Genomic DNA, 8,109 nt, shown 5'->3' with positions numbered 1-8,109 from the left:
TTAGTTAACATATAGTGTAGTATTAGTTTCAGGAGAAGTGGTGAATCTAGCCTATTTTTTTTTAATTTTTTTTTTTAATGTGTATTTATTTTTGAGACAGAGACAGACAGAGCATGAACGGGGGAGGGGCAGAGAGAGAGGGAGACACAGAGTCAGAAACAGGCTCCAGGCTCGGAGCCATCAGCCCAGAGCCCGACGCGGGGCTCGAACTCACGGACCGCGAGATCGTGACCCGAGCTGAAGTCGGACGCTCAACCGACTGAGCCACCCAGGCGCCCTGAATCTAGCCTATTTTTAATAAAAATTACCCACTAACTTCCACACTTCTGGACGGGCTCCAAGCGGACACACTCCACACTTTTACAACACTGCCTTAATACGTGAAAGGAAACAAAAGCTTTTACATCAAAGGCCAACGGAAGCCACAAAGCCTGAGCCATCTTCCCACCAAGTGTGAAATGGAGGACCCCATTCCCGACACACTAAGAAATTCACGCTGCTCAGAAACAAGGCATGTGGAAGCGTAAAAAGAAAAACGCTTTTTCTGGGCTTAAAACTAGAGAAAGAAATCTGTTGGTTCTCCATCTTGTAAATACACAGACACTCCTACGAGCGGCAGCCGCTTCAAAGTCCTGCGAAGTCCCTCCTGCGCGGGAACTCCGCAGGGCGGAGACTCGGGCCCCTCCCTTCCGGGGGACGGGAGAGAGAAACGCTGGGGTCGCGATTTCTCTGGAAGGTTCGGAGAGAAAGGTGCGCGCTCCCCCTCCGCAGGCGGTGGGAGACACGGCACCAGATGGCGCTGCCGCACCGAGAGCCGGAGTCGGGGTGGCTAGGGGGACGGGAAGACGCGTCACCGGATCCTTTTCTTCGTGTCTGTCGCCGGAAATGCGCGCTGGCGCCAGCTTCTGGTCCCGGATATTAAGACTTCTGGAGAGTTCCCGCGTGAGGGCGGGGCTAGAACCGGAACCGAACGGCGACCGTCGGGCCGCGGGGCGGAAGCCCGGGGCGGTGCCAGCGGGGGCGGCCTTGTGGTGCGCGCGCCTCTCTAGGCGGGTGCGCGAGGCGGAGAGCGCGGAGGGGCGGGGTCTCGCCGTGTGCATGCGCACTTTGGGGACGTAGTCGTCACTGGCGTGAACGTCTTTCTCTATCTTAGCACGTTTGCGGCCCGGCGAGAGGCGGAAGTGGTGACGTAGTAGGTTTTTTTTTTTTTTTCTCGTCTCTTCCCCTCCCGCCTACAGGGTTTGGGTTTCTAGCTGTGAGTCAGGTTTCTGGAACTGTCTGTGGAAAGTTAATGGTGTATGAGGTAAAAACTCGAGCTGTATTTTCCTCTGGACTCTAAAGTGAGCTAGATGTTTGCTGGGCGCGGTCCTAGTGCTGGTATAGACCCAGCTTTTCCGTCTAAATCAGACTTTTCCTCTAAATGTCTGATCCGGCGTGATCCACCCACTGTTTCTTTAAGCATCAATCATGAGGCGGTCCCAAGGAAAGGAACGCAGGCAAATAGACTATTCCTGCGGAACCCAAAACAGTTACTTAAGGAAGCGTGCTTTTGCTTTTTAACAGTACTTCGCAAGAATTGAAGTTCATCCGGCTTTATTTTTCTGTTTTTGTTAGTGTAAACAATTTAATTATTGTGCATCTTGTGGTGTAGTCTTAGTGTTTATCACACTTCGTTAACTAAAGTAAGGCTGCTTGTACAAATCGTTACAAAGGAAAATTCTGCCCTTTTTTCATTTTTGCAAAGTAGAGGTAAACCACTTTTACGGATGAACCATAGTACCTAGTGAAGAGTGTACTAGTTTCCTTTTGTTTTTAGATGCAGCATGGAAACAACTAAGTACGTTGTAAAAATAAATGTGTCCATCCTGTTTTAATTTTAGATTGGAGAAGTGTCAGCTGCAAAGTGACAAATTTATTCAGTTTTAGTAAACTTTTATCTACGTTTTTCAGAGCTCTTTTTGTGGCCTACATAAGACGGAGTACTTGTGAAAGCCAGAGCAAAAGGAATAGAGACTTAAGTGGATATACGGGGAGAAACAGGTGGACCGAGGAATACTAGAAAGTTAGATTGTCTCTAGTAGCCATATGAGGACACTCTTACTGTTTTTCGATAAACCCTCTTGGGGGGTCTTGGTAGTAGGTGTAAAGAAAGCTGAGGGTTGAGGAGAGCCATGACATGTTTTTATGAAAAACCAAGAAAAAAAATGTGGGCAATATTGCAGTAGCACCAGAAGGACCAGAAATAGGACAAGCAGGAACCAAGACGTCCAGGAAAATTAAAAACAAACATAGTGGAAGATATTAGAAAACATTGAAGGGGAAAGAGCAAATATGTGATGGATGTGGAAAGAGACTGATTTAGACAGTGAGGGAAAATCATTTTTAGACCTCAACCTGAATGTGTAGAGTAAGAAATAAATTCTTATTGTTAGATGTTTCAGCTTTGGGTAGTTGAAACATGTAGTTGCAAGAGTGCTTCATTTTGCCCCCATTAGTAATTTACACTAACCTAGTTCTTCCTAGTTAAAAAAAAAAAATCAATTTATTTAATTTATTTATAGTCACAAATAGTGACATTTACATCACTTGTCTGCAAATACCTCACTCAACTCTTGTCCCTCACTACTACTTGCCTGCAAAACCCTGCTCATGTAGGAACTCATGCATTTATGTTTTATGTGCTTACACTCAACGGCATAACAATCGGATGGACTAACAGTGATCTCACACCTAAATGGGCTCTCCACTGTGTCTAGTCCTCCAGCTCCTTTTCTCTCGTTACCTTGCTTTCTTCTGGAAACCAGATACTCCATTCTTCCTCCTCCTTTCTCAAGTTACCATCTGCCTCCTCAACCAATGACTTTGACTCATACTTGATTAAAAACTAAAATTGTGAGTCTAAGCTAAGAATTCTGGCCTCCTAGCATCTACTCTACCTGCACGTGTACTCTTTAAACATCTTCCGTCTCATTTAAAAGGATTTAATCTCAATTAATCTCATTTAATCTCATTTAAAAGGTCTCTCTCAAATGCCAACACCTGATGCTGTTAACCTTTAGTTTTAGCCATTTGAGTGGGTATAGGTGTTAATTTTTGTGAAGTGTGTTTAAAACTTTTGCCCATTTCTAAAATGGAGTATTATAATTGAGTTGTAAGAGTTGTTTATATATTATGTTTGCTGTTTTCTTTATTGAATTATGAACGACATACAAAAAGCTGTACGTATTCAATGTGTACAATTTGATCAGTTTGGAGAGAAGCATACATCCACAAAACTATCACCACAGTGTCTATTGTAAATACATTGATCACCTGCCAAAGTTTCCTCCCACGCATTTTATTTATTATTCTTTTGTGATAAAATCACTTCACCTAAGATCTACCCTCTTAGCAAATCTTTATGTATATTATACATTATTGTTAACTATTAGCTCTGTGCTGTACAGTAAATCTCTAGAATTTACTCATCTTGTATAACCAACATTGTAGCCTCTAATACCTCTCCATTTCCCCTTCCGCTTATACACATTTGTTGCCAAAGTGTGTGTCGTGAATATTTTTCTACCAGTTTGTGGCCTATCTTCTCATTTTCTTAATAATGTATTTTGAAGAGCAGTGTTTGTGAGTTGTATTTTTCTAAGAATTTGTAGATATTATCCAAATATTAAAGTTCATTAGCATAAAGTTGTAAATAAAATCCTATTATATTTTTAATATTCATAATTAATACATTTAAGCCTATTACCTGTCGAAGGTTAATTCGTCTGTATGGCATAACAGTAGGAGTTGATATTTATATTTTTCAAAATGAAAATCCAGTTATTCCAGCAGCATTCGTTGAAAGGATTATCCTTTCCCCCATTGAGTTAGTTTGGCATCTTTGTCTGATTTTCTGAATATCTGCTTAGTTCCATTGAAAAGTATTTGTCCTTATGCCAACTTATTCAACATCCTTTTTTCTCAAAATTGTTTTGATCATTCTGAGTCCTTTGCATTTTAACATAAATTTTAGAATTGGTGTTTCTGTTTCTAAAAAAACCTGGTGGGATTTTGATTGGGATTCTGTTGAATCTGTTGATCAGCTTGGGGAGAATTGACATCTTAACAATATTCAGTTTTCCAATCTACAATCATGGCATATCTTTCTATTTATCTTGGTCTTTAATTTCTCTATGTAATTTTCAGCATACAAGTCTTGCACATATATTGTTAAATTTTTTCCTATTTCTTGTTTTGTATTTATTATAAATGTATTGTTTGAATTTAGATTTTCAGTTTTAAGTCATTTTACTTTTTAGTTCTAGAATTTGTGTTTGATTCTCTCTTTATTTTTCGTGTTTATTTATTTATTTTGAGCATGAGAGAGAGAGGAGAGAGAGAATTCCAAGCCTGCTTTTTATTGTTATTTTGGAATTATCTCCTCTAGAATCCAGGAACCGTGAGATCATGATCTGAGCTGAAATTAAGAGTCAGATGTTTAACCAACTGAGCCACCCAGAAGCCCCTAGAATTTTTACTTGATTTCTTAAAGATTCTACTTTTTAGGTGAAATCTTGAAGTCTGTGCCTCATAACTCCAATATTTAAATCATCTGTGGATATTGTTTCTATTGACTTTTTCTTATTCCTGTTTCTTCATATGTCCAGAAATTCTTAATGGAATGCTGTCTTTGTTTATGAAAAAATTAGACTCTAAACAATGGTTTTACTTCCATAAGGGATTTTACTTTTGTTTCTGTTAAAAAGGTAGGCCAAGGGTAGAGTACCTTAATCTGTATGGTTTTCAGTCTGTTAGATCTGGTCTATTTCAGGTCCCTTCTTACTCCTAGGATGGCCCTTTTCTGTGTCCCAACCAAAATCCAAGGTATTTTTTAAAAGTTTTTATTTATTTTTGGGAGAGAGGGGCAGAGTGAGAGTGGGGGAGGAAGAGAGAGAGAGGAAGACACAGAATCCGAGGCAGGCTCCAGGCTCTGAGCTGTCAGCACAGAGCCCTACGTGGGGCTCAAACTTATGAACTGTGAGATCATGACCTGAGCCGAAGTTGGATACTTAACTGACTGGAGCCCCAAGCCTGAGGTATTTTTAAAGGCCGTTCCTCATTGGTTGTCCTTGAACTCCAATTTTTATTTTCTCAGAAGCAAGGGACTCCTGAAAGCTATTCTTGGCTTCTCTACTTCTTAACTACCACTTTCTAAGTGACTTCCCAGCTTCAGGAACAGCTTCTAAATTGGCAAATAGGTAAAAGGGAAGAACAGTTGAATATGGACAGACCTCTCCACACCTTCTCCTGTCCTCTTTAAGAAACCATCAAAAAGATCCCTTTTGTATTTTTACACAGCTTTTCGAGTTATTCACAGTTGAGAGGATGGGTCTGATTAAAAAGAAGAGGAAAAGTGAAGAAAAGAAGTCCATCATTGGCAGAAGTGGAAGTCCCTTTTAATTTGAGAGTCTCAGTGATGCTAATAAAGAGTATTCTTTTTCTTTATCAGTCACTGTTGCTTGTTCCCAAATACCAGAAACAATCCAGGAGACACACCAGTGGCTTTCTGTCTTGCTTCTGGATGGGTCTCTAGGGCCTCCTGGAAGTGATACCCCCTTGCCACAGATGGGTTCCTGGAAACTACCCTATTCTTTAGAGTTTGCCTACCTGTGTCTTCTGTCCTTTGCTCCTCCTGCGGGGGGCCCAGGTCATTCTGTTTTCACACAAACCAAACACTACTGTGCTGTAGCTGTAAATTCACTCTGTTGCTTTCGGTATTCTTATAATACAAGCATATATTGCAGTCAGGCAAGAAGAAATACATCCCTTTATTTTTATAGATAGCAATAAAGAAATATATGCTCCCCAGACAGCAAATGGATTTAATTTCTTATTGTAATTTCAAGCAATAATTCTACAAAACTTTGTCCAACAGCTCATAGGTGTGCTCATAGGTATGAGTGCATAGGTATGAGCAGGACATTGTCCCAGACTCCCCACTTCTTGCAAGGAGGAATTGAGTAAGTTATTTAAGTGTTCTAAGCCTCAGTTTCTCTAATTTGAAAAACAAGATGTCTACTTTCCAGGGTGATTGTTGGGTTCAAAAAAAAAAAGATACTATTTGCAAAGTGTCTGATACATGATCGGTTCTATTTTTATGTATAAAATTATTTCTATAGATTTCAGGGAGGAACTGGTCAGCCATAATTTGTCCACATGGCAGCAGTATTTCAGAGCCCCATAATATTTTAAGATTTCTGTTAATCACATGATCGACCTTTTATTAAATACTGAACACTACACTAATACATTAAGATGCAGAAACTATGAAACAACTTGCCTCACAGATATGTAGAAATAGCTTGTCCATTTTATTAGAAGCCTTGGTCAGAACTGTTCCGAAACAGTCTCATCACCCTTAGGGTTCAAGTCTAAGACTTTGTGATTTTGTTCTCTTGCTGCTATTTAATGAATCCTGAAATAGTTTTTGTTACCTAAAATAAAATTTGATAGAGTTTAACTTAGAATAAAATTTAATATAAAGCAGCTCTAATATGGGTCATTTCCAAGGGAATTTTATTACTAACAAACCAATAGAACATTATAGTGAGGCAGTTTCACTTAGAAAACTGTATGACACAATGGAAAGGGAGCTTGGCTTTAGCATATTAATAATTAGCTTGACTCATCCAGAGGTTGGAGGAATAGGCTGTTATCAAAAGTCTTGGGAAGTTCTGTTTGGTGTGCTGGCAGAGAGCTTTCTTCTTTCTTTAGAGAAGAAAACCAGTTTATTTTATAGTAGAATGTTTGTAAAAAACTATCTGCTGACTTTTCTCTTTTAACCTTGTTCTTCAGATTATTCTAGCCTTGACACAGCTGTAAACCCCTTGAATACAAACACTTTGCCCAGGTTTTATCATGTCAACTCTCATACCCATTTCTAAGGTCTACCTACTGAATTTCTGGTTTATCAAGGGGGCATAATAGTTATGCAATAAATATGGACTGGGTAATAATATAAGATTCTCAGATCCAATAGATTCTCCTGTCATAAGAAAATACCACTCAAAATAAAATATTCTATTTTCTGATTTCGATTTCCTTTATTATATGGTGGTTTGTTTTTATTCTACCAATCTATAAATAAATGTAGCTTGGAACAGATAAAATAAAAAAGCATTCTTACATATGGACTATAGAATTACTCAAATTATGTTCCACTGATTAAATTTCCCAATTTCCTTGCTTTAGAAATGCATGTGCATAGAAGTAATGGCAATACAATTTAGTACTCTAATTCATCATTTGTCTTGCTTCACCATTTTTTTTCCACATTTGAGTTCCCAGTTCTTTAACTGTATTAATCGGGTTTCACATTTAATTGTATCTATTCTGTAATTGGGTAAACTAGAATTATTTGTAATTCTTTTGGAACAGTCACATATTAAATTTATTTATATGCACACACAGAAAATTAAATGTCAAGCCTAGAGTGGCTTTCCCATAACCCTGCCCTATTAATGTCTTAAAAATCACCAAATGCTCTTATTCCAGATCATGATGAGGTCAAGCTGGAGTGTTAAATCTGACCTCTATGTGTTCTATAAGGGATTGCTCAGTCCTATTACAATCTAGTAGTTTAAGTATAGATTTTCTGACAGTCATCTTGCCTTTTATAATGTGCTTAGATGGAACAGTAAAACAAATGTGCCTTTTACTGCTCTGAATGGGATTATTGTAGAGCTATAAGAAGAAGCCATAAACAAGGGTGCAGCATTTCCTTTATTCCCAAAACACAAATAGTCACATTGAGGACTGGAAAATATTTACTTCAGCTTTCGTAATAAGAGAAAGAATATAAACTTTCTATGTTCTAAATAAAGTTGATGTTAGAACCTAACAACTGATATAGTCTAAGAAGTACCTCTCTACCCTGCCTTCCTTTGGAGCAGCCCTTTGTCATAGCCCTTTAATTCATGTAATTGAATTATTTTTAAAATTAAAACAGTAAATTGATAATTGATAATCTCCCAATTATCTGCTTCTTGAAGTTTTATTTTTAAATTACTAAAATCAATTATATCCTTAGTTGATTGCCTTTGGTTTTCTTTGGTAGAACTTAAAATACAA

Source organism: Prionailurus bengalensis, chromosome A1 (genome assembly GCF_016509475.1).
Source record: "Prionailurus bengalensis isolate Pbe53 chromosome A1, Fcat_Pben_1.1_paternal_pri, whole genome shotgun sequence".
Lineage (NCBI taxonomy): Eukaryota > Metazoa > Chordata > Mammalia > Carnivora > Felidae > Prionailurus > Prionailurus bengalensis.
The sequence above is the reverse complement of the archived record's forward strand: the minus strand, read 5'-3'. Positions refer to the sequence as shown.